General features: G+C 44.4%; 1 protein-coding gene across 1 annotated transcript in view; it reads right to left on the bottom strand.

The window, feature by feature from the left end:
• The window catches only part of KSR2 (kinase suppressor of ras 2), a 451469-nt gene that overhangs the window by 375604 nt on the left and 48758 nt on the right, over positions 1–27107 (bottom strand). The gene's annotated exons all lie outside the window — the stretch shown is intronic.

The following is a 27107-nucleotide window of genomic DNA, read 5'->3' as shown; positions in this document are numbered from 1 at the left end:
GAGGAGACACCAAGGCGCCCAGCGTCAGTACCCCCGGGGGGTCACCGAAACGTCCAACACAGCTAGGGAAGCGGCGTGGCTCAGTGGAAAGAGCCCGGGCTGGGGAGTCAGAGGTCGTGGGTTCGAATGCCGGCTCTGCCAAGTGCCAGCTGGGTGACTTTGGGCAAGTCACTTCACTTCTCTGGGCCTCAGTTCCCTCATCTGTGAAATGGGGATGAAGACCGTGAGCCCCAGGTGGGACAACCTGACCACCTTGTAACCTCCCCGGCGCTTAGAACAGTGCTTTGCATATAGTAAGCGCTTAATAAATGCTATTATCATTATTATTATTATTATTATCTCCACGGGCCCGTCGGAGGGACGGCCATCCATCCGCACGCAGGACGGAACGTGTCTACCGACTCTGTTCTACTGGACTCTCCCAAGCGCTTAGTACAGTGCTCTCCAGCGCTTAGAACAGTGCTAGTAAGCGTTTAACAAATACCATCATCATCACCATGTGTTCATTCATTCATTCAATCGTATTTATTGAGCGCTTACTATGTGCAGAGCACTGTACTAAGCGCTTGGGAAGTACAAATTGGCAACATCTAGAGACAGTCCCTACCCAACAGTGGGCTCACAGTCTAAAAGGGGGAGACGGAGAACAAAACCAAACAGACTAACAAAATAAAATAAATAGAATAGATAGGTACAAGCAAAATAAATAAATAAATAGAGTAACAAATCTGTACAAACATATATACATATATACAGGTGCTGTGGGGAAGGGATAATAAATGCCATTATTATTAGTAGTAGTAGCAGTAGTAGTAGAAGCATTGTGGGCAGAGAACCTGCCTACCAACTCTGTTCTATTGTACTCTCCCAAGCGCTTAGTACAGTGCTCTGCATATGGTAAGCGCTCAGTAAATACGATCTAATGAATTCATATTAATGTGTGCCTCTCCCTCTAGACTGTAAGCTCTTCCTCTAGACCATAAGCTCATTGTGGGCTGGGAACCTATCTACCGATTCTGTTGCATTGTACTCTCACAATCGCTTAGTACAGTGCTCTGCATACGGTAAGCGCTCAATAAATACAATCTAATGAATTCATGTTAATGTGTGCCTCTCCCTCTAGACTGTAAGCTCTTCCTCTGGACCATAAGCTCATTGTGGGCTGGGAACGTATCTACCAACTCTGTTGTATCGTACTCTTCCAAGCACTTAATACACTTAGTACAGTGGTAAGCGCTCAATAAATACGATCGAATGAATTCATATTAATGTGTGTCTCTCCCTCTAGACTGTAAGCTCTTCCTCTAGACCGCAAGCTCACTGTGGGCTGGGAACATATCTACCGACTCTGTAGCACTGTACTCTCCCAAGCACTTAGTACAGTGCTCTGCACACGGTAAGCGCTCAATATGCACCACTGATGGATCGATTGATCAACTGAATCAATACAGGTGACGAGGACAATGATGACCTTCCCTCTAGATCACCCATCGATAGGTCTGATTGATCGATGGGCGGCGGGCCGGCCCTTCCCGAGCGCGTGGAAAATTCTGTGGTTGGTGTGGCGGGGCCCAGGCCTCACGGCCTCCTCAGGGACGTGCCTGGAAATTCAGCGGCGTAAACAGAGAGAATAAAACACGGGGTGACAGGGGGCACCGCGTGTGACACGGCTAAAAATAATCATGTTCAAAACACCAGCTGAAAAACAGGAACATTTCATTCGTGACCTAAAAGGAGCTTTCAATTGCCATTATGCAAGGTAAAACCCAGGCCCGGTGTCAGTCTCTGCCTTGGCTTCAGCCTGCCCCTCTCCTCCTCCCTCTCCCTGCCCTTCTCCCTCTTCTTCCTGTCCCTCTCCCTCACCTTCTCCCTCTTCTTCTCCTTTTCCCTGCTCATCTCCCTCTTCCCCCCCCCCCTCCTTCTCCCTGTCCTTTTTCCTCTCCTCCTTCTCCCTCTCCCTTCCTGTCTCCTCCTTCTCCCTCTTCCTTGCCTTCTCCCTCTCCTCCCTCTTCCCACCCTCTCCCTCTCCTTTTCCCTGCCCTTCTCCTTCTCCCTCTTCCTCTCCCTGTCCCTTTCCTCCTCCCTCTTCCTACCCCTCTCCTCCTCCCTCTCTCTGCCCTTCTCCCTCTTCTTCTCCCTCTTCTTTTCCTTTTCCCTGCCTGTCTCCCTCTTCCTCCCCCATCCGTCTACCTGTCCCCCTCCCTCTTCCTCCCCCACTCCCTCTGCTTCTCCCTGTCCTTTTCCCTCTCCTCCTTCTCCCTCTCCCTCTTCCTTGCCTTCTGCTTCTCCCTCTTCCTCTTCCTTGCCTTCTCCCTCTCCTTCTCCCTCTTCCTGCCCCTCTCCCTCTCCTCCCTCCCCTTCTCCTTCTCCCTCTTCCTCTCCCTGTCCCTTTCCTTCGCCCTCTTCCTACCCCTCCTTCTCCCTCTCCCTGCCCTTCTCCCTCTTCTCCCTCTTCCTGCCCCTCTCCCTCACCTTCTCCCTCTTCTTCTCCTTTTCCCTGCCCATCTCCCTCTTCCTCCCCCTCTCCTCTCCCTGTCCTCCTCCTTCTTCCTCCCTCTCTCCCTCTCCTTCTCCCTGTCCTTTTCCTCTCCTCCTTCTCCCTCTTCCTCTTCCTTGTCTTCTCCCTCTCCTTCTCCCTCTTCCCGGCCCTCTCCCTCTCCTTCCCCCTGCCCTTCTCCTTCTCCCTCTTCCTCTCCCTGTCCCTTTCCTTCTCCCTCTTCCTACCCCTCTCCTTCTCCCTCTGCCTGCCCCCTCTTCTTCTCCTCCTCCCTCTCCCTGCCCCTCTCCCTCACCTTCTCCCTCTTCTTCTCCTTCTCCCAGTCCTCCTCCCTCTTCCTCCCCATCTCCCTCTCCTTCTCCCTGTCCTTTTCCCTCTCCTTCTTCTCCCTCCCCCTTCCCCTCTCCTCCTTCTCCCTCTTCCTCTTCCTTGTCTTCTCCCTCTCCTTCTCCCTCTTCCTGCGCCTCTCCCTCTCCTTCTCCTTGCCCTTCTCTTCCTCCCTCTTCCTCTCCGTCCCTCATCTTCTCCCTCTTCCTGCCCCTCTCCCTCACCCTCTCCCTATTCTCCTTTTCCCTCTCCTTCTCCCTCTCCCTGCCTTTCTCCCTCTCCTCCTTCTCCTCTCCTCCTTCTCCCTCTCCCTGCCCCTCTCCCTCAGCCTCTGCTTCTTTCTCTCTCTCCCTGCCTCTCTCCCTCTCCTTCTCCCTCTCCTTCACCCTCTTTCTTTGCCTCTGGCTGCCCCTCTTCCCCTTTCCCTCTCTCTCTCTGCACTTCCCCCTCTTCCTATGCTTCTCTCTCTCCCTCTCTCTCTCTCTCTCTCTCTCCCTCTTTATAAGTGCTTACTAAGTGGCAGGCACCGTACTAAGCTAATCAGGTTAGACACAGTCCTTGTCCCTCATTTATTTATAATAATGTCTGTCTTCCCCTCTAAATAGTAAGCTCACTGTAGGCAGGGAATGGGTCTGTTATGTTGCCATACTGTACTCTCCCAAGTGCTCAGCACAGTGCTCTGCACACAGTAAGCGCTCGCTAAATATGACTGATTGATTGTCCCACTTAGGGATCACAGTCTTGATTCATTCATTCATTCATTCATTCAATCGTATTTATTGAGCGCTTACTGTGTGCAGAGCACTGTACTAAGCGATTGGGAAGTACACGTTGGCAACATATAGAGATGGTCCCTACCTTGATCCCCATTTCACAGCTGAGGTAACTGAGGCAAAAGAGAACTGAAGCGACTTGCCTAATGTCAAACAGCAAGCAACCGGCCAGAATCAGAATTAGAACCCAAGTCCTTCTTTCTCCTGCTGTTTCTCTCCTCACCCTCTGAGCCAAGTTTTGATTTTTCTCACCAAAGGCTGGGAAATAGGGAAGGGATCCACCATTAAATGTGAAGCCATACTCAACACTAGTCAATAAGCAAATAAATAGAAGAGTAAATATGGACAAGTAAAATAAATAGATCAATCAATCAATCAATCGTATTTATTGAGCACTTACTGTGTGTAGAGCACTGTACTAAGCGCTTGGGAAGTACAAGTTGTCAACTCTTTCCCATTCGTTCATTTGTCGGCCCTGCCCTTAGCCGGAGGAGCTCGGTTGAAGCCAAATTGTGCCTCCCACGCGCTTAGTACAGTGCTCTGCACACAGTTGGTGCTCAGTAAATATGATTGAATGAACGAATGAATGACTAGCAACATGGCCTGAGCCAATCTGCCCTGGAAGTTCAATGGTTTCTACAAAAAAAGAAAGTAAAAGGGAGGCTTGCTTTTTAAAAAAAAATTTTTTTTAAATTAAAAAATACCACCAAAAGGTACTTGGTCATTACTCTATTCATTTATTTATTTATTACTCTATTTACTTATTTATTTATTACTCTATTTTACTTGTACATATTCTATTTATTTTATTTTGTTAATGTGTTTTGTTTTGTCCTCTGTCTCCCCATTCTAGACCGTGAGCCCACTGTTGGGTAGGGACCGTCTCTAGATGTTGCCAACCTGTACTTCCCAAGCCTTAGTCCAGTGCTCTGCACACAGTAAGCGCTCAATAAATACGACTGAATGATTGAATGAATGAACACGTAGAGACGGTCCCTACCCAACAGTGGGCTCACGGTCTAGAATGACTAGTATAGAGTAATAAATACGGAGAAACATCTATACAGGTGCTGTGGGGAGGGGAAGGAGGTGGGGATGGGGAGGAGGAGAGGAAAAAGGGGGCTCAGTCTGGGAAGGAATATGTGGGTTATATGAAAGAGATGAGACAAGGATAATGTGGAGATGAATCGACGCCTTATCCTGGCAGGAGAGTTTGCGGACACTGATGAAGCTTAGAGCTGCGCCACAGAGGGCTACCCAAAATGGAAAAGTCTACGCCGAAGCATCGGACAAAGTCGACTCCTTCCCCTGGCCTGGATTTGGGCTACCCAAAATGGAAAAGTCTACGCCGAAGCACCGGACAAAGTCGACTCCTTCCCCTGGCCTGGCTTTGACTCCAAAGCCCAGGCCGTTTCCACTGAGCCACGCTTCAATCAATCAATCGTATTTATTGAGCGCTTACTATGTGCAGAGCACTGTACTAAGCGCTTGGGAAGTACAAATTGGCATCACATAGAGACAGTCCCTACCCAACAGTGGGCTCACAGTCTGAAAGGGGGAGACTTCAGCCTCATCACCTCACGTGGCACAGCGGTACATATTTTGCATGCAGTCAGTTGATGGTATTTATTGAGTGTCTACTGTGTACAAAGCACCGTATTAAGCGCTTGGGAGGGTATGAGAAAATAGAGTCGGTAGGCGCGACTTCTGCCCTCAAGGAGCTTCCGGTCTAGAAGGGGAGACGGACATTCAAATCAGTTACAGAGAGGGGAAGCCACAGAATATAAGAATCTGTAGAGAAGTGCTGTGGGGCTGGGGTGGGGGTGAGGATCAAAGTGCGAGGTGTAGATAGCGGTAATTCTAGACTGTGAGCCCATTGGGTAGGGACTGTCTCTATATGATGCCAACTTGTACTTTCCAAGCGCTTAGTACAGTGCTCTGCACACAGTAAGCGCTCAATAAATACGACTGAATGACTGAATAACTCTGTTTATTCTGATGGTGTCGATACCTGTCTACTTGTTTTGTTTTGTTGTCTGTCTCCCCCTTCTAGACTGTGAGCCCGCTGTTGGATGGGGACCGTCTCTATATGTTGCCAACTTGGACTTCCCAAGCGCTTAGTCCAGTGCTCTGCACACAGTAAGCACTCAATAAATACGATTGAATGAATGAATGTACAGATTTATTACTCTATTTTACTTGTACATATTTACTATTCTATTTATTTTATTTTGTTAGTATGTTTTGTTTTGTTGTCTGTCTCCCCCTTCTAGACTGTGAGCCCGTTGTTGGGTAGGGACCGTCTCTAGATGTTGCCACCTTGTACTTCCCAAGCGCTTAGTGCAGTGCTCTGCACACAGTGAGCACTCAATAAATACGATTGAATGAATGAATGTACAGATTTATTACTCTATTTTACTTGTACATATTTACTATTCTATTTATTTCATTTTGTTAGTATGTTTTGTTTTGTTGTCTGTCTCCCCCTTCTAGACTGTGAGCCCGCTGTTGGGTAGGGACCGTCTCTAGATGTTGCCAACTTGGACTTCCCAAGCGCTTAGTACAGTGCTCTGCACACAGTAAGTGCTCAATAAATACAAATGAATGAATGTACAGATTTATTACTCTATTTTACTTGTACATATTTACTGTTCTATTTATTTTATTTTGTTAGTATATTTTGTTTTGTTGTCTGTGTCCCCCTTCTAGACTGTGAGCCCGCTGTTGGGTAGAGACCGTCTCTAGATGTTGCCAACTTGGACTTCCCAAGCGCTTAGTACAGTGCTGTGCACACGGTAAACACTCAATAAATACGACTGAATGAATGAATGTACAGATTTATTACTCTATTTTACTTGTACATATTTACTATTCTATTTATTTCATTTTGTTAGTATGTTTTGTTTTGTTGTCTGTCTCCCCCTTCTAGACTGTGAGCCCACTGTTGGGTAGGGACCGTCTCTAGATGTTGCCAACTTGGACTTCCCAAGCGCTTAGTCCAGTGCTCTGCACACAGTAAGCGCTCAATAAATACGATTGAATGAATGAATGAACACATGGTGACGATGATGGTATTTGTTAAGCGCTCACTAGCACTGCTCTAAGCGCTGGGGAGGTCACAAGGTGATCAGGTTGTCCCACGGGGGGCTCACAGTCTTCATCCCCATTTCAACTGAGGCCCAGAGAAGTGAAGTGACTTGCCCAAAGTCACACAGCTGACAATTGGTGCACACATCCGCCAAGCTAGCTCTCTTCCTCCCTTCAAAGCCCTACTGAGAGCTCACCTCCTCCGGGAGGCCTTCCCACACTGACCCCCCTTTTTCCTCTCCTCCTCCCCATCCCTCCCACCCTACCTCCTTCCCCTCCCCACAGCACCTGTATAGATGTTTGTACAGATTTGCTACTCTGTTTTACTTGTCCATATTTACTATTCTATTTATTTTGTTAACAATGTGCATTTAGCTTTCATTCGATTTGTTACGACGACTTGACACCTGTCCACATGTTGTCTTTTGTTGCCTGTCTCCCCCTCCTAGACTGTGTGCCCGCTGTTGGGCAGGGACCGTCTCTATATGTTGCCAACGTGTACTTCCCAAGCGCTTAGTCCAGTGCTCTGCACACAGTAAGCGCTCAATAAATGCGATTGATTGATTGATTGATTGATAGGGACCGTCTCTATATGTTGCCAACGTGTACTTCCCAAGCGCTTAGTCCAGTGCTCTGCACACAGTAAGCGCTCAATCGATACGACTGAATGAATGAATGACTCACCCATGCTGGGCAGCAGCAGCGTGGGAAAGAATCAAAGGCGGATGATCAAGTGATCGAAACCTTGATCGAAGGGAACGGCGGAGACTTAAGTTTTTACCGAGATGGAAACCACTTCCGTCTCTTTACCAAGAAAATTCTTTGGATACACAGACCAGAAAGGTTTTAGGACAGAAGACGGGATGTTCGGAAGTGGGTACGTCTAGGCAGTCACCGTGGGTCAGGAAAAACTCGACGGGATTTGAAGAAGACAGGTTGGTGAGGCAGGGAGGAAAGCGATACTGTCTACAGTCAATCAATCAATCAATCAATCAATTGTATTTATTGAGCGCTTACTGTGTGCAGAGCACTGTACTAAGCACTTGGGAAGTACAAGTTGGCAACATATAGAGACAGTCCCTACCCAACAGTGGGTTCACAGTCTACAGTGATGGGAAAGGCAAGGGCGAGGACAACTTCCCATTTCTTCCTGTGCCCCCAAAACCCACAGAATCCCAAAAGTCCCCGGTAACAAGGACTCCGGGAATAGCTCATCTTCTGCCTTCCCATTTCTCCTCATAACACTATGTCCATAGTTGTCATTTTATTTATTTGTAGTGATGTCTGTGTATCTGTGTTGATGTCTGTCTCCCCGCCCTCAGATTGTGTGCTCATTGTCACTGGGATTGTCTGTTGCCAACTTGGACTTCCCAAGCGCTTAGTACAGTGCTCTGCACACAGTAAGCGTTCAATAAATACGATTGATTGATTGATTGATTGATTGATTGTCACTGGCTCATTGTCACTGGGCAGGGATTGTCACTGTTTATTGTATTCTGCTTTTCCAAGCGCTTAGTTCAGTGCTCTGCACGCAATAAGTGCTTAATAAATACGACTGAATCACTGAATTATGATATGGTCAGGGGTTCGAATCCCGGCTCCGCCACATGTCTGCTGTGTGACCTTGGGCAAGTCACTTAACTTCTCTGGGCCCTCAGTTACCTCGTCTGTAAAATGGGGATTAAGACTGGGAGCCCCCCGTGGGCCAACCTGATCCCCTTGTAACCTCCCCAGCGCTTAGAACAGTGCTTTGCACATAGTAAGCGCTTAATAAATGCCATTATTATTCCTCATCATCATCAATCGTATTTATTGAGCGCTTACTATGCGCAGAGCACTGTACTAAGCGCTTGGGAAGTACAAATTGGCAACATATAGAGACAGTCCCTACCCAACAGTGGGCTCACAGTCTAAAAGGGGGAGACAGATTATTATTATTATTATTATTATTATTTGTTAGGCGCTTACTATGTGTCAACCACCCTTCTAAGCGCTGGGGTCCTCAAATGCTGACGAATCGTTTCTGATCCATGGCGGCTCCATTCATTCATTCATTCAGTCGTATTTATTGAGCGCTTACCGTGTGCAGAGCACTGGACTAAGCGCTTGGGAAGGACAAGTTGGCAACATATAGAGACGGTCCCTGCCCAACAGCGGGCTCACAGTCTAGAAGGGGGAGAAAGACAAAACAAAACATGTGGATGGGTGTCACATCATCAGAATAAATAGAAGAAAAGCTAGATGCACATCATTAACAAAATAAATAGAATAGTAAATATGGACAAGTAAAATAAATGGAGTAATAAATCTATATAAATATATATACAAGTGCTGTGGGGAGGGGAAGGACATAGGGCGGGGGGATTCATTCATTCATTCATTCAATCGTATTTATTGAGCGCTTACTGTGTGCAGAGCACTGTAGTAAGCGCTTGGGATGAATTAAGGGAGCAAGTCGGGGTGACGCGGAAGGGAGTGGGAGAAGAGGAAAGGAGGTTTAGTTAATTTCCTTAGAGAAGGCCACACTAGACTGCAAGCTTTTTGAGGACTGGTATTGTGTCTACCCACTCTGTTGTTTTCTCCCAAGCGCCTAGTACAGTGCCTGGCACACACTAAACACTCAATAACTACCACTGATGGATTGACAGCTTCCAGTAAATTTCAGTGAAAGGTGGCAAACACGTGGCTGGGAAAACAGATTTCCTTCCATCTGCCTGGTTGATAATAATAATAATAATAATGGCATTTATTCATTCATTCATTCATTCATTCAATTGTATTTATTCAGCGCTTACTGTGTTCATTCAATCGTATTTATTGAGTGCTTACTTTGTGCACAGCACTGTATTAAGCGCTTGGGAAGTACAAGTTGGCAACATATAGAGACGGTCCCTACCCAACAGTGGGCGCACAGTCTATTTATTAAGTGCTTACTATGTGCAAAGCACTGTTCTAAGCGCCAGGGAGGTTACAAGGTGATCAGGTTGTCCCACGGGGGGCTCACAGTCTTCATCCCCATTTTACAGATGAGGGAACTGAGGCCCAGAGAAGTGAAGTGACTTGCCCAAAGTCACACAGCTGACTAGTGGCAGAGCCGAAATTCGAACCCATGACCTCTGACTCCAAAGCCCGGGCTCTTTCCACTGAGCGACGCTGCTTCTCTAAGCAGCGTTGGTTGGTTGGTTGGTTGGTTGGTTGGTTGGTTGACTCATCTATTCATTCAATCGTATTTATTGAGCACTTACCGTGTGCAGAGCACTGTACTAAGCGCTTAGAAGAGGACAATTCAACAATAAAGAGAGACATTCCCTGCTCACAACAGCGAGGTCGCTTCCGGATCTAAGCTGCTGATCTTAAGCGAGTGATAAAGCTCCTATTTGCCAAACTCCACGAAGGAACAAACTTTCTGTCAGACAGCTACTTAGTAATAATAATAATGATAATGGTACTTGGTAAATAATAATAAATAATGATGGCATTTATTAAGCGCTTACTATGTGCAAAGCACTGTTCTAAGCACTGGGGCAGTTACAAGGTGATCAGGTTGTCCCACGGGGGGCTCACAGTCTTAATCCCCATTTTACAGTTGAGGTCTCTGAGACACAGAGAAGTTAAGTGACTTGCCCTAAGTCACACAGCTGACAATTGGCAGAGCCAGAATTTGAACCCATGACCTCTGACTCCAAAGCCCAGGCTCTTTCCACTGAGTCACACTGCTTCTCTAAGTGCTTACTATGTGGCAGGCACCGTACTAAGCGCTGGAGTGGATACGAGCAAATCGGGTTGGACACAGTCCCGGTCCCATGTTGTCTCGCAATATCAATCCCCATTTTCCAGATGAGGTAACTGAGGCCCAGAGAATAATAATAATAATAATAATCATCATCATCATCATCATCATCATAATGGTATTTGTTAAGCGCTTACTATGTGCAAAGCACTGTTCTAAGCGCTGGGGGGGGATACAAGGTGATCAGGTTGTCCCACATTGGGCTTACAGTCTTAATCCCCATTTTACAGATGAGGTCACTGAGGCACAGAGAATAATAATTATGGCCTTTATTAAGCGCTTACTATGTGCAAAGCACTGTTCTAAGCGCTGGGGAGGATACAAGGCGATCAGGTTGTCCCACCGGCGGCTCACAGTCTTCATCCCCATTTTTCCAGATGAGGGAACTGAGGCCCAGAGAAGTGAAGTGACTTGCCCAAAGTCACACAGCTGACAATTGGCGGAGCCGAGATTTGAACCCATGACCTCCGACTCCAAAGCCTGGGCTATTTCCACTGAGCCACACTGCTTCTCCGATCAGGTTGTCCCACATGGGGCTCACAGTCTTAATCCCCATTTTACAGATTAGGTCACTGAGGCACAGAGAATAATAATTATGGCCTTTATTAAGCGCTCACTATGTGCAAAGCACTGTTCTAAGCGCTGGGGAGGATACAAGGTGATCAGGTTGTCCCCCGGGGGGCTCACAGTCTTCATCCCCATTTTCCAGATGAGGCAGCTGAGGCACAAAGAAGTGAAGTGACTTGACCAAAGTCACACAGCTGACAAGTGGAGGAGCCGGGATTCGAACCCATGACCTCTGACTCCCAAGCCCGTGCCCTTTCCTTCCGACTCCTAAGCCCAGGCTCCATCCAGTACGCCACAATTTTTCTCTACTTTTAGAGAAAAGTAGACTGGGAAACCCTAAAAGTAGACTTTTAGACTGTGAGCCCACTGTTGGGTAGGGACTGTCTCTATATGTCGCCAACTCGTACTTCCCAAGCGCTCAGTACAGTGCTCTGCACACAGTAAGCGCTCAATAAATATGATTGATTGATTGATTGATATCACTTTGGACTTAAGCTCTCCTTCCACCTCTTCAACCCACACGCACACGTAAACGCTTGAAACTTTTTACGTCAAATTGAGGCCAAAATAACTTGAAATAAATTGATGCGTTCATTCAGTCGCATTTATTGAGCACTCACTGTGGGCAGAGCGCTGTACTAAGCGCTTGGGAGACAACAATATAACAACAAACAGACATATTTCCTGCCCACAACGAGCTCACAGTCTAGAGGGGAAGACAGATATTAATAAAAATAAATAAATATCTGGCCTCTCCCCATCTCCTCATCCGGGAGAAATTGGGCGCTCCCCCAAACCCATTTTTAGAGAGGTAGCTCAGTACAGTGGAGAAAGACCAGGCCTGGGAGTTGGAGGATCTGGGGATGACAGGGGAAAGAGCCCGGGCTTTGGAGTCAGAGGTCACGGGTTCAAATCCCGGCTCCGCCGCCTGTCAGCTGTGTGACTTTGGGCAAGTCGCTTCACTTCTCTGGGCCTCAGTTCCCTCATCTGGAAAATGGGGATGAAGACTGTGAGCCCCCCGTGGGACAACCTGATCACCTTATAACCTCCCCAGTGCTTAGTACAGTGCTTTGCGCATAGTAAGCGCTTAATAAATGCCATTATTATTATTATTATTATTAATCATGACTCCACCACTTGTCAGCTGTGTGACTTTGGGCAAGTCACTTCACTTCTCTGAGCCTCAGTTCCCTCATCTGTAAAATGGGGATTAAGACTGTGAGCCCCCCGTGGGACAACCTGATCACCTTGTATCTCCCCAGCGCTTCGAACAGTGCTTTGCACTTAAGTAAGCACTTAGCAAATACCATCATTGTTATTATTATTATTATTATTTGCTTGTATCTCCCCCAGTGCTTAGAACAGTGCTTTGCACATAGGAAGCATTTAACAAATACCATTATAATTATTATTATTGTTATTATTGTTATTATTATTATTATTATTATTATTATTACTTGTATCTCCCCCAGTGCTTAGAACAGTGCTTTGCACATAGGAAGCTTTTAACAAATACCATCATTATTATTAGTAGTATTATTTGCTTGTATCTCCCCCAGTGCTTAGAACAGTGCTTCGTACATAGGAAGCGTTTAACAAACACCATTATTATTATTATTATTTGCTTGTATCTCCCCCAGTACTTGGAACAGTGCTTCGCACATAGGAAGCATTTAACAAATACCATCATTATTATTATTATTATTTGCTTGTATCTCCCCCAGTGCTTGGAACAGTGCTTCGCACATAGGAAGCGTTTAACAAATACCATCATTATTAGTATTATTATTATTTGCTTGTCTCTCCCCCAGTGCTTAGAACAGTGCTTCACAAATAGGAAGTGTTTAACAAATATTATTATTATTATTATTATTATTATTATTATTATTTGCTTGTATCTCCCCCAGTGCTTGGAACAGTGCTTCGCACATAGGAAGCGTTTAACAAATACCAGCATTATTATTATTCTTATTACTATTTGCTTGTATCTCCCCCAGTGCTTGGAACAGTGCTTCGCACATAGGAAGCGTTTAACAAATACCATCATTATTATTACTATTATTATTATTATTATCATTATTATTATTTGCTTGTCTCTCCCCCAGTGCTTAGAACAGTGCTTTGCACATAGGAAATGTTTAACAAATACCATCATTATTATTATTATTTGCTTGTATCTCCCCCAGTGCTTAGAACAGTGCTTCGCACAAAGGAAGCGTTTAACAAATACCATCATTATTATTATTATTATTTGCTTGTCTCTCCCCCAGTGCTTAGAACAGTGCTTCGCACATAGGAAGCATTTAACAAATACCATCATTATTATTAGTAGTAGTATTTGCTTGTCTCTCCCCCAGTACTTAGAAAAGTGCTTCGCACATAGCAAGCATTTAACAAATACCATCATTATTATTACTATTATTATTATTATTATCACTATTATTATTTGCTTGTCTCTCCCCCAGTGCTTGGAACAGTGCTTCGCACATAGGAAGCGTTTAACAAATACCATCATTATTAGTATTATTATTATTTGCTTGTCTCTCCCCCAGTGCTTAGAACAACGCTTCGCACATAGGAAGCGTTTAACAAATACCATCATCATTATTATTACTATTATTATTATTATTATCATTATTATTATTTGCTTGTCTCTCCCCCAGTGCTTAGAACAGTGCTTCGCACATAGGAAGCGTTTAACAAATACCATCATCATTATTATTATTATTTCCTTGTATCTCCCCCAGTGCTTAGAACAGTGCTTCGCACATAGGAAGCGTTTAACAAATACCATTATTATTATTATTATTTGCTTGCCTCTCCCCCAGTGCTTAGAACAACGCTTCGCACATAGGAAGCGTTTAACAAATACCATCATCATTATTACTATTATTATTATTATTATCATTATTATTATTTGCTTGTCTCTCCCCCAGTGCTTAGAACAGTGCTTTGCACATAGGAAGCGTTTAACAAATACCATCATTATTATTATTATTATTTGCTTGTCTCTCCCCCAGTGCTTAGAACAGTGCTTCGCACATAGGAAGCGTTTAACAAATACCATCATTATTATTATTATTATTATTTGCTTGTCTCTCCCCCAGTGCTTAGAACAGTGCTTCGCACATAGGAAGCGTTTAACAAATACCATCGTTATTATTATTATTATTTGCTTGTCTCTCCCCCAGTGCTTAGAACAGTGCTTCGCACATAGGAAGCGTTTAACAAACACCATCATCATTATTACTATTATTATTATTATCATTATTATTATTTGCTTGTATCTCCCCCAGTGCTTAGAACACTGCTTCGCACATAGGAAGTGTTTAACAAATACCATCATTATTATTATTCTTATTTGCTTGTCTCTCCCCCAGTGCTTAGAACAGTGCTTCGCACATAGGAAGCGTTTAACAAATACCATCGTTATTATTATTATTATTTGCTTGTCTCTCCCCCAGTGCTTAGAACAGTGCTTCACACATAGGAAGCGTTTAACAAATACCATCATTATTATTATTATTATTTGCTTGTCTCTCCCCCAGTACTTAGAACAGTGCTTCGCACATAGGAAGCGTTTAACAAATACCATCATTATTATTATTAGTGGACAGCTCTCCCAGCTCCTCCATGTGTCTGCTTAGTGACCTTGGGCAAGTCACTTAACTTCTCTGGGCCTCAGTGACCTCATCTGCAAAATGGGGATTGAAGCTGTGAGCCCCACAGGGGACAGGGACTGTGTCCAACCTGATGAACTCATATCTACCCCAGTGCTTTTTCATTCATTCATTCAATCGCATTTATTGAGCGCCTACTGTGTGCAGAGCACTGTACTAAGCGCTTGGGAAGTCCAAGTCGGCAACACATAGAGACGGTCCCTACCCAACAGCGGGCTCACAGTCTAGAAGGGGGAGGCAGACAACAAAACAAAACGTATTAACAAAATAAAATTAATAGAATAAATACGTCCAAATAAAATTAATGAGTCATAAATCAATCGTATTTATTGAGCGCTTACTGTGTGCAGAGCACTGTACTCAGCGCTTGGGAAGTCCAAGTCGGCAACACATAGAGACGGTCCCTGCCCAACAGCAGGCTCACAGTCTAGGAGGGGGAGACAGACAACAAAACAAAACACATTAACCAAATAAAATAAATAGAATAAATATGTCCAAATAAAATAGAGTCATAAATCAATCGTATTTATTGAGCGCTTACTGTGTGCAGAGCACTGTACTCAGCGCTTGGGAAGTACAAGTTGGCAACACATAGAGACGGTCCCTACCCAACAGCGGGCTCACAGTCTAGAAGGGGGAGGCAGACAACAAAACAAAACGTATTAACAAAATAAAATTAATAGAATAAATACGTCCAAATAAAATTAATGAGTCATAAATCAATCGTATTTATTGAGCGCTTACTGTGTGCAGAGCACTGTACTCAGCGCTTGGGAAGTACAAGTTGGCAACATATACGGACAGTCCCTACCCAACAGCGGGCTCACAGTCTAGGAGGGGGAGACAGACAACAAAACAAAACATATTAACAAAATAAAATAAATAGAATAAATATGTCCAAATAAAATAAATAAATAGATTAATAAATCCGTACAAACATCTATCCATATATCCAGGTGCTGTGGGGAGGGGAAGGAGGTAAGGCGGGGGGGATGGGGAGGAGAGGGAGAGGAAGGAGCTATATACACAGGATTAATAGAGTAATAAATAGGTTCAAATATACGTCGCTCTGCACACCGTTAAGTGTTCAATAAATAGCACTGATTGATTGCCTAGTGCAGTCCAGCTGGACGCCTGCTCACCTGAAGGCCGCAAATCTCTGAAGAAGGGGATCCGCCTTTCCTCTGGGATCCTGTGACATCCCCTGGGATCGTCACTCATTCCTGGAAGCGCTTAGTCCAGTGCTCTGCACACAGTAAGCGCTCAATAAATATCAAGCGCTTACTCTGTGCAAGGCACTGTCCCAAGCGCTGGGGAGGTTACAAGGTGATCAGGTTGGCCCACATGGGGCTCACAGTCTTCAGCTTGCCAACTTGTTCTTCCCAAGCGCTTAGTACAGTGCTCTGCACACAGTAAGCGCTCAATAAATACGATTGATTGATTGATTAATAATAACAATAATGATAATAATGGTATTTGTTCAGTGCTTACTATGTGCCAGGCACTGTACTAAGCGCTGGGGTGGATACAAGCAAATCAGGCTGGACGCAGTCCCTGTCCCATGTGTGTCCCACAGCCACTGTTGGGTAGGGACCGTCTCTATATGTTGCCAACTTGTACTTCCCAGGCGCTTAGTACAGTGCTCTGCACACAGTAAGCGCTCAATAAATACGATTGATTGATTGATTGATTGATCTCCCCCCATCTCTAGACTGTGAGCCCGTTGTGGGCAGCGATTGTCTCTCTTTACTTGCTGTATTGTACTTCCCAAGCTCTTAGTACAGTGCTCTACACACTGTAAGCGCTCAGTAAATATCACTGAATGAATGAGTGAATCCCCATTTTACAGATGAGGTCACTGAGGCCCAGAGAAGCGAAGTGGCTTGCCCAAGGTCACACAACAGACAAGTAGTGGAGCTGGGATTAGAACCCATGACCTCCTGACCCCCGGGCCCGTGTGCTCTAGCCACTACAAAGTGCTCAACAAGTATCACAATTATTAGTACATAGAAAGTGCTTAACTAATACCAGAACTATTATTATTATTATCATTATTATTATTACATAGAAAGTGCTTAACTAATACCAGGACTATTATTATTATTATTATTATTGTTATTACATAGCACGTGCTTAACTAATACCAGAACAATTATTATTATCATTATTATTATTACATAGAAAGTGTTTAACTAATACCATGACTATTATTATCATTATTATTACATAGCAAGTGCTTAAGTAATACCAGAACAATTATTATTATTATCATTATTATTATTACATAGAAAGTGCTTAACTAATACCAGAACGATTATTATTGTTATCATTATTATTGTTACATAGCAAGTGCTTAACTAATACCAGAACAATTATTATTATTATCATTATTATTATTACATAGAAAGTGCTTAACTAATACCAGAACGATTATTATTATCATCATTGTTATTGTTACGTAGAGAGTGCTTAACTAATACCAGAACGATTATTATTATTATCATTATTATTATTACATAGCAAGTGCTTAACTAATACCAGAACTATTTTTATCATCATTATTATTGTTACGTAGAGTGCTTAACTAATACCAGAACGATGATTATTATTATCATCATTATTACTGTTACATAGCAAGTGCTTAACTAATACCAGAACGACTATTATTATCATTATTATTATTATTACGTAGAGTGCTTAACTAATACCAGAACGATTATTATTATCATCATTATTATTACATAGCAAGTGCTTAACTAATACCAGAACGATTATTATTATCAGTATTATTGTTACGTAGAGAGTGCTTAACTAATACCAGAACGATTATTATTATCATCATTATTATTATTACGCAGAAAGTGCTTAACTAATACGAAGACGGTTATTATTATTATCATTATTATTATGTAGAAAGTGCTTAACTAATACCAGAACGATTATTATTATTATCATTATTATTACTACGTAGCAAGTGCTTAACTAATACCAGAACGATTATTACTGTCATCATTATTATTATTATGTAATAAGTGCTTAACTAATACTCTTAACGAATGAGAAGCAGCGTGGCCCAGTGGAAAGAGCCCGGGCTTGGGAGTCAGAGGTCGTGGGTTCGAATCCCCGCTCAGCCACTTGTCAGCTGTGTGACTTTGGGCAAGCCACTTCACTTCTCTGGGCCTCAGTTCCCTCATCTGGAAAATGGGGATGAAGACTGGGAGCCCCCCGTGGGACAACCTGATCACCTTGTATAATCCCCAGCGTTTAGAACAGTGCTTTGCACATAGTAAGCACTTAATAAAGGCCATAATTATTATTCTCTGTGCCTCAGTGACCTCATCTGTAAAATGGGGATGAAGATTGTGAGCCCCCGGGGGACAACCTGATCACCTTGTATCCTCCCCAGCGCTTAGCACAGGGCTTGGCACATAGTAAGCGCTTAATAAATACCCACATTATTATTATGATTATTATTATTACCAGGACCATTATTATTATTATCTGTATTACTTCAGCGCTTAGAATGGTGCTCAGCGCTTAGAACAGTGCTTGGCACCTAGTTAGCGCTTAATAAATGCCCTCATTATTATTATTACTATTACCAGGACGATTATTATTATTATCTGTATTACTTCAGCGCTTAGAATGGTGCTCAGCGCTTAGAACAGTGCTTGGCACCTCGTAAGCGCTTAACAAATACCCACATCATTATTTTTATTATTACCAGGACGATTATTATTATTACCTGTATTACTTCAGCGGTTAGAATGGTGCTTAGCGCTTAGAACAGTGCTTGGCACCTCGTAAGTGCTTAATAAATACCCTCATTATGATTATTATTATTATTACCAGGACGATTATTATTATTATCTGTATTACTTCAGCGCTTAGACTGGTGCTCAGCGCTTAGAACAGTGCTTGGCACCTCGTAAGCACTTAATAAATACCCTCATTATTATTACCAGGACGATTATTATTATTATCTGTATTACTTCAGTGCTTAGAATGGTGCTCAGCGCTTAGAACAGTGCTTGGCACCTCGAAAGCACTTAACAAATACCCACATCATTATTTTTATTATTACCAGGACGATTATTATTATTATCTGTATTACTTCAGCGCTTAGAATGGTGCTCAGCGCTTAGAACAGTGCTTGGCACCTCGAAAGCACTTAACAAATACCCACATCATTATTTTTATTATTACCAGGACGATTATTATTATTATCTGTATTACTTCAGCGCTTAGAATGGTGCTCAGCGCTTAGAACAGTGCTTGGCACCTAGTAAGCGCTTAATAAATACCGTCATTATGGTTATTATTATTACCAGGGCGATTATTATTATTATCTGTATTACTTCAGCGCTTAGACTGGTGCTCAGCGCTTAGAACAGTGCTTGGCACCTCGTAAGCACTTAATAAATACCCTCATTATGAATATTATTATTATTACCAGGACGATTATTATTATTATCTGTATTACTTCAGCGCTTAGACTGGTGCTCAGCGCTTAGAACAGTGCTTGGTACCTCGTAAGCGCTTAATAAATACCCTTATTATTATTATTATTATTACCAGGACGATTATTATTATTATCTGTATTACTTCAGCGCTCAGACTGGTGCTCAGCGCTTAGAACAGTGCTTGGCACCTCGTAGCGCTTAATAAATACCCTCATTATTATTATTACCAGGACGATTATTTTTATTATCTGTATTACTTCAGCGCTTAGACTGGTGCTCAGCGCTTAGAACAGTGCTTGGCACCTCGTAAGCACTTAACAAATACCCACATTATTATTATTATTACTAGGACGATTATTATTATTATCTGCATTACTTCAGCGCTTAGAATGGTGCTCAGCGCTTAGAAAAGTGCTTGGCACCTAGTAAGCGCTTAATAAATACCCGCATTATCATTATTATTATTATTATTACCAGGACGATTATTATTATTATCTGCATTACTTCAGCGCTGAGACTGGTGCTCAGCGCTTAGAACAGTGCTTGGCACCTCATAAGCGCTTAACAAATACCCACATCATTATTTTTATTATTACCAGGAGGATTATTATTATTATCTGTATTACTTCAGCGCTTAGAATGGTGCTCAGCGCTTAGAACAGTGCTTGGCACCTCGTAAGCGCTTAGCAAATACCCACATTATTATTATTATTACCAGGACGATTATTATTATTATCTGTATTACTTCAGCGCTTAGAACAGTGCTTGGCACCTCGTAAGCGCTTAATAAATACCCTCATTATGATTATTATTGTAATTATTGTAGGAGAGGAGGAGGGTGGTGGCAGGAAAACTTGTATACTCCAACCTCTTGGGGATCTGAGCAGGGAGCGACCCAAAATGAACGAAAGGTCAATGGAAAAAATAAAATCCTCCAATTCCCAAGCTGCAGATGAGGATCTTTAGGGACAGGTTGTCTTGGCCTTAATTATTTCGGCTCAATTACTGTTAGGAAAACAGCTACGTCAAGCAAGTAGGAAAGCAGCATGGCCTAGTGGAAAATTCCCAGGCCCGGGAGTCGGATTCTAATCCAATCTAGTCTTCCAATAATAATAGTGATAACAATTCATTCATTCACTCAATCGTATTTATTGAGCGCTTACTGTGTGCAGAGCACTGGACTAAGCGCTTGGGGAGTACAAGTCGGCAACATATAGAGACGGTCCCTACCCAACAGCGGGCTCATGGTCTAGAAGGGGGAAACAGACAACAAAACCAAACATATTAACAAAATAAAATAAATAGAATAAATATTACTCTATTTATTTAATTTACTTGTACCTATCTATTCTATTTATTTTATTTTGTTAGTATGTTTGGTTTTGTTCTCTGTCTCCCCCTTTTAGACTGTGAGCCCACTGTTGGGTAGGGACTGTCTCTAGATGTTGCCAACTTGGACTTCCCAAGCGCTTAGTACAGTGCTCTGCACACAGTAAGCGCTCAATAAATACGATTGATTGATATGTCCAAATAAAATAAAGAAATAGAGTAATAAATCCGTACAAACATATATCCATATATACAGGTGCTGTGGGGAGGGGAAGGAGGTAAGGCAGGGGGGATGGGGAGAGGGAGAGGAAGGAGCTATATACACGTGATTAATGGAGTAATAAATATGTTCAAATATACGTCGCTCTGCACACCGTAGGTGTTCAATAAATAGCACTGATTGATTGCCTAGTGCAGTCCAGCTGGATGCCTGCTCACCTGCAGGCCGCAAATCTCTGAAGAAAGGGATCGAACTTTCCTCAGGGATCCTGTGACATCCTCTGGGACCCTCACTCGTCCCCTCCCATTCCTAGAAGCGCTTAGTCCAGTGCTCTGCACACAGTAAGCGCTCAATAAATACGACTGAATGAATGAAGTCTCTTCCTCCCAAAGCCAGCAGCAGTACACCAGGGGGGTGGGAGGGATGGCAGGATTAGAACCCACTGCGCCGTGCGGGACAGAGGCCGGGACTGACACGATTATGTGGAACAGTGCTTGGCACATAGTAAGCATCAGCTGGGTGACTTTGGGCAAGTCACTTCACTTCTCTGGGCCTCAGTTCCCTCATCTGGAAAATGGGGATGAAGACTGTGAGCCCCCAGGCACATAGTAAGCGTCAGCTGAGTGACTTTGGGTAAGTCACTTCACTTCTCTGGGCCTCAGTTCCCTCATCTGGAAAACGGGGATGAAGACTGTGAGCCCCCCGTGGGACAACCTGGTCACCTTGTAACCTCCAAAGCGCTTAGAACAGTGCTTCGCACTTAGTAAGCGCTTAATAAATGCCATTATTATTATTATAAGGTGATCAGGTTGTCCCATGTAGGGCTCACAGTCTTCAACCCCATTTTGCAGATGAGGTAACTGAGGCCCAGAGAAGTGAAGTCACTTGCCCAAGTCACACAGCTGACAATTGGCAGAGTCGGAATTCGAACCCATGACCTGTGAACTCCAAAGCCCGGGCTCTTCCCACTGAGCCACGCTGCTTCTCTAGACTGTGAGCCCACTGTTGGGTGGGGACCGCCTCTATATGTTGCCAACTTGGACTTCCCAAGCGCTTAGTACAGCTCTCTGCACACAGTAAGCGCTCGATAAATACGATTGATTGATTGATTGATTGATAAATACGATTTAATGAATAAATATGAATGAATAATCCTAGCTCCGCCACTTGTCCGCCGTGTGACCTTGGGCAAGTCTGGGCCTCAGTTCCCTCATCTGGAAAATGGGGATGAAGACTTGTGAGCCCCATGTGGGGCAGGGACTGTGGTCGACCCCGTCATCTTGTAACTCCCCGTGGTAAGCGCTTAACAGGCCTCGTCTTGTCTTATACTGTTTAATCATCATCATCAATCGTATTTATTGAGCGCTTACTGTGTGCAGAGCACTGTACTAAGCGCTTGGGAAGTACAAATTGGCAACATATAGAGACAGTCCCTACCCAACAGTGGGCTCGTCTGCGACCCAGAGAGACGCCAAGGATGCGTCTCTCCAAGAAGGCCCCATCTGCCTTCGTGCCGGTAGTGGATCCACAGTTTTCTTGGGAAAAATCGGGAAGCAGTTGACCACCGCATCCTTCCGCGCAGTCCACTTGAATCTCCCCCCTCGACTCTCCCCTGGGCCGCCGCTGCCCAGCACGGAATCAATCAATCAATCGTATTTATTGAGCGCTTACTGTGTGCAGAGCACTGGACTAAGCGCTTGGGAAGTCCAAGTCGGCAACGTATAGAGACGGTCCCTACCCAACAGCGGGCTCACAGTCTAAAAGGGGGAGAGAGACAACAAAACCAAACATACTAACAAAATAAAATAAATACAATAGATATGTACAAGTAAAATAAATAAATACAGTGATAAATATGTACAATGTAAATATGTACAAACATATATACATATATACGGAAGAGTTTTGACTCGTAGTAGACGGCCTTCCCCTCGCCTAGGAACGGAACCGACAGGCCCCTGCTTGACTCTCCCTCCCGTAGCCGAGACTGGTAGAGGATTGTACTTTCATTCATTCAATCGTATTTATTGAGCGCTTACTGTGTGCAGAGCACTGGACTGAGCGCTTGGGAAGGCCAAGTCGGCAACATCTAGAGACGGTCCCTACCCAACATTCATTCAATTGTATTGATTGAGCACTTACTGTGTGCAGAGCACTGGACTGAGCGCTTGGGAAGGCCAAGTCGGCAACATCTAGAGACGGTCCCTACCCAACATTCATTCAATCGTATTGATTGAGCGCTTACTGTGTGCAGAGCACTGGACTGAGCGCTTGGGAAGGCCAAGTCGGCAACATCTAGAGACGGTCCCTACCCAACATTCATTCAATCGTATTTATTGAGCGCTTACTGTGTGCAGAGCACTGGACTAAGCGCTTGGGAAGGCCAAGTCGGCAACATCTACAGACGGGCCCTACCCAACATTCATTCAATCGTATTTATTGAGCGCTTACTGTGTGCAAAGCACTGGACTAAGCGCTTGGGAAGGACAAGTCGGCAACATCTAGAGACGGTCCCTACCCAACATTCATTCAATCATATTGATTGAGCGCTTACTGTGTGCAGAGCACTGGACTAAGCGCTTGGGAAGGACAAGTCGGCAACATCTAGAGACGGTCCCTACCCAACATTCATTCAATCGTATTGATTGAGCGCTTACTGTGTGCAGAGCACTGGACTGAGCGCTTGGGAAGGCCAAGTCGGCAACATCTAGAGACGGTCCCTACCCAACATTCATTCAATCGTATTTATTGAGTGCTTACTGTGTGCAGAGCACTGGACTAAGCGCTTGGGAAGGACAAGTCGGCAACATCTAGAGACGGTCCCTACCCAACATTCATTTAATCCTATTGATTGAGCGCTTACTGTGTGTAGAGCACTGGACTAAGCGCTTGGGAAGGACAAGTCGGCAACATCTAGAGATGGTCCCTACCCAACATTCATTCAATCATATTTATTGAGTGCTTACTGTGTGCAGAGCACTGGACTAAGCGCTTTGGAAGGACAAGTCGGCAACATCTAGAGACGGCCCCTACCCAACATTCATTCAATCATATTGATTGAGCGCTTACTGTGTGCAGAGCACTGGACTGAGCGCTTGGGAAGGCCAAGTCGGCAACATCTAGAGACGGTCCCTACCCAACATTCATTCAATGGTATTTATTGAGCGCTTACTGTGTGCAGAGCACTGGACTAAGCGCTTGGGAAGGCCAAGTCGGCAACATCTAGAGACGGTCCCTACCCAACAGCGGGCTCACAGTCTAGAAGGGGGAGACAGACGACAAAACAAGACACATTAACAAAATAAAATAAATAGAATAGTACATATGTACAAATAGTACCATTGTCCTCGTCCTCCTCCCCCCAGGAGGCGTCCAGCCCATAGTCAGCAGCAGGCAGTACTTCCAATCTCTCTCCTGTAGCAGAGACTGGTAAAAGACTGTACTTTCCAAGTGCTTAGTCCAGTGCTCTGCACACGGTAAGCGCTCAATAAATTGCGTGGCTCAGTGGAAAGGGCACGGGCTTTGGAGTCAGAGGTCATGGGTTCAAATCCCGGCTCCGCTACTTGTTGGCTGTGTGACTTTGGGCAAGTCACTTCACTTCTCTGGGCCTCAGTTCCCTCATCTGTAAAATGGGGATTAAGACTGTGAGCCCCACATGGGATAACCTGATTACCTTGTATTTACCCCAGCACTTAGAACAGTGCTTTGCACATAGTAAGCGCTTAATAAATGTCATTATAAAAATAATAAATACGATTGAATGAATGAATGAATGGAAATTCTCCAGGCGCGACCCTGAGAGAGGTGCTTAACAGATACCATGGTTATCTGCTAGAGAAGCAGCGTGGCTCAGTGGAAAGAGCCCGGGCTTTGGAGTCAGAGGTCGTGGGTTCAAATCCCAGCTCCGCCACTTGTCAGCTGTGTGACTTTGGGCAAGTCACTTAATGTGGGAGAAGCAGCGCGGCTCAGTGGAAAGAGGCCGGGCTTTGGAGTCAGAGGTCGTGGGTTCAAATCCTTACTCCCAATTCATTCATTCATTCATTCAATTGTATTTATTGAGCGCTTACTGTGTGCAGAGCACTGTACTAAGCGCTTGGGAAGTACAAGTTGGCAATTGTCAGCTGTGTGGCTTTGGGCGAGTCACTTCACTTCTCTGTACCTCAGTTCCCTCATCTGGAAAATGGGGATGAAGACTGTGAGCCCCCCGTGGGCCAGCCTGATCACCTTGTAACCTCCCCAGCGCTTGGAACAGTGTTTTGCACATAGTAAGCGCTTAATAAATGCCATAATTATTATTCTCTGTGCCTCAATTACCTCAACTGTAAAATCGGGATGAAGACTTTGAGCCCCCCGTGAGACAACCTGATCCCCTTGTAACCTCCCCAGCGCTTAGAACGGTGCTTTGCATATAGTAAGCGCTTAATAAATGTCATAATTATTATTCTCTGTTCCTTAGTTACCTCAACTGTAAAATGGGGATTAAGACTGTGAGCCCCACGTGGGACAACCTAATCCCCTTGTAACCTCCCCAGCGCTTAGAACAGTGCTTTGCATATAGTAAGCACTTAATAAATGTCATAATTATTATTCTCTGTGCCTCAGTTACCTCAACTGTAAAATGGGGATTAAGAATGTGAGCCCCCCGTGGGACAACCTGATCCCCTTGTAACCTCCCCAGCGCTTAGAACAGTGCTTTGCACATAGTAAGCGCTTAATAAATGCCATAATTATTATTCTCTGTGCCTCAGTTACCTCAACTGTAAAATGGGGATTAAGACTGTGAGCCCCCCGTGGGACAACCCGATGCCCTTGCAACCTCCCCAGCGCTTAGAACGGTGCTTTGCACATAGTAAGCGCTTAATAAATGCCATCATTATTATTCTCTGTGCCTCAATTACCTCAATTGTAAAATGGGGATTAAAACTGTGAGCCCCACGTGGGACAACCTGATCCCCTTGTAACCTCCCCAGCGCTTAGAACAGTGCTTTGCACATAGTAAGCGCTTAATAAATGCATTATTATTATTATTATTAGAAGACTAGATTAGATTAGCACCCAACTCCCGGGCCTGGGCTTTTTCCACTAGGCCTGATTTAGCCTTTTTCTAGGCCAAATCAGGAAGAGCGACAGAACGGGACTGAAGCAGGAGTGATAAATCAGTGGTATTTGTCATCATCATCATCATCATCATCAATCGTATTTATTGAGCGCTTACTATGTGCAGAGCACTGTACTAAGCGCTTGGGAAGTACAAATTGGCAACATATAGAGACAGTCCCTACCCAACAGTGGGCTCACAGTCTAAAAGGGACATTTGTCCTTCCCAAGCACTCAGTACAGTGCTCTGCACACAGTAGACGCTCAATAAATACGATTGATGATGATGATGGTATTTACTGAGCCCTGACTGTGCGCAGAACGCTGTACTAAGCGCTCGGGAGAGCTCGAAAAAACGGAATTGGTAGACACGTTCCCTGCAACCCGAGGAAAGAGGTGTTATGTAAAGGCTGCGGTACAGTGAAATATAGCGAGGCCGAGGACAGAGAGAAAATTGCTCAGGATTGATGGTTTTAAAAATGGAAATCGAACGCAGGAGATTATTTTCAATCAATCAATCCATCAATCGTATTTATTGAGCGCTTACTGTGTGCAGGGCACTGTACTAAGCGCTTGGGAAGTCCAAGTTGGCAACATCTAGAGACGGTCCCTACCCAACAGTGGGCTCGCAGTCTAAAAAAGGTTAGCAGGGGTGTGAACGGATAAAAATGGGGCCCTGTGTCCTTTCCCCCTTTAAAGCTGAGCATTTCAGGGGAAATTTCCTTGTAATTCTCACCAGGAAACAAGATGTGGGTTGCTTGTTAGAACTGCCAATTTCATATCTAATATTTTTAGATTTCTTTTTTTTTAAAAGTGGTTTTTCTTAAGCGCTTACTATGCACCAGAAGCAGCGTGGCTCGGTGGAAAGAGCCCGGGCTTGGGAGTCGGAGGTCACGGGTTCAAATCTCCGCTCCGCCAACTGTCAGCTGGGTGACCTCGGGCAAGTCACTTAGCTTGGCTGGGCCTCAGTGACCTCATCTGTAAAATGGGGATTAAGACTGTGAGCCCCCCCGTGGGACAGACTGATCGCCTGGCATCCTCCCCAGCGCTTAGAACAGTGCTTGGCACATAGTAAGCGCTTAATAAATGGCATTAAAAAAAAATCCTGGTTCCACCAATTGTCAGCTGTGTGACCTCAGGCAAGTCACTTGGCTTCTCTGGGCCTCAGTTACCTCGTCTGTAAAATGGGGATTAAGACCGTGAGCCCCCCGTGGGACAAATTGATCACCTTGTATCCTCCCCAGCGCTTAGAACAGTGCTTTGCACATAGTAAGCGC

Source organism: Tachyglossus aculeatus, chromosome 21 (genome assembly GCF_015852505.1).
Source record: "Tachyglossus aculeatus isolate mTacAcu1 chromosome 21, mTacAcu1.pri, whole genome shotgun sequence".
Classification (NCBI taxonomy): domain Eukaryota; kingdom Metazoa; phylum Chordata; class Mammalia; order Monotremata; family Tachyglossidae; genus Tachyglossus; species Tachyglossus aculeatus.
This window is presented reverse-complemented; position numbering and strand designations above follow the sequence as displayed.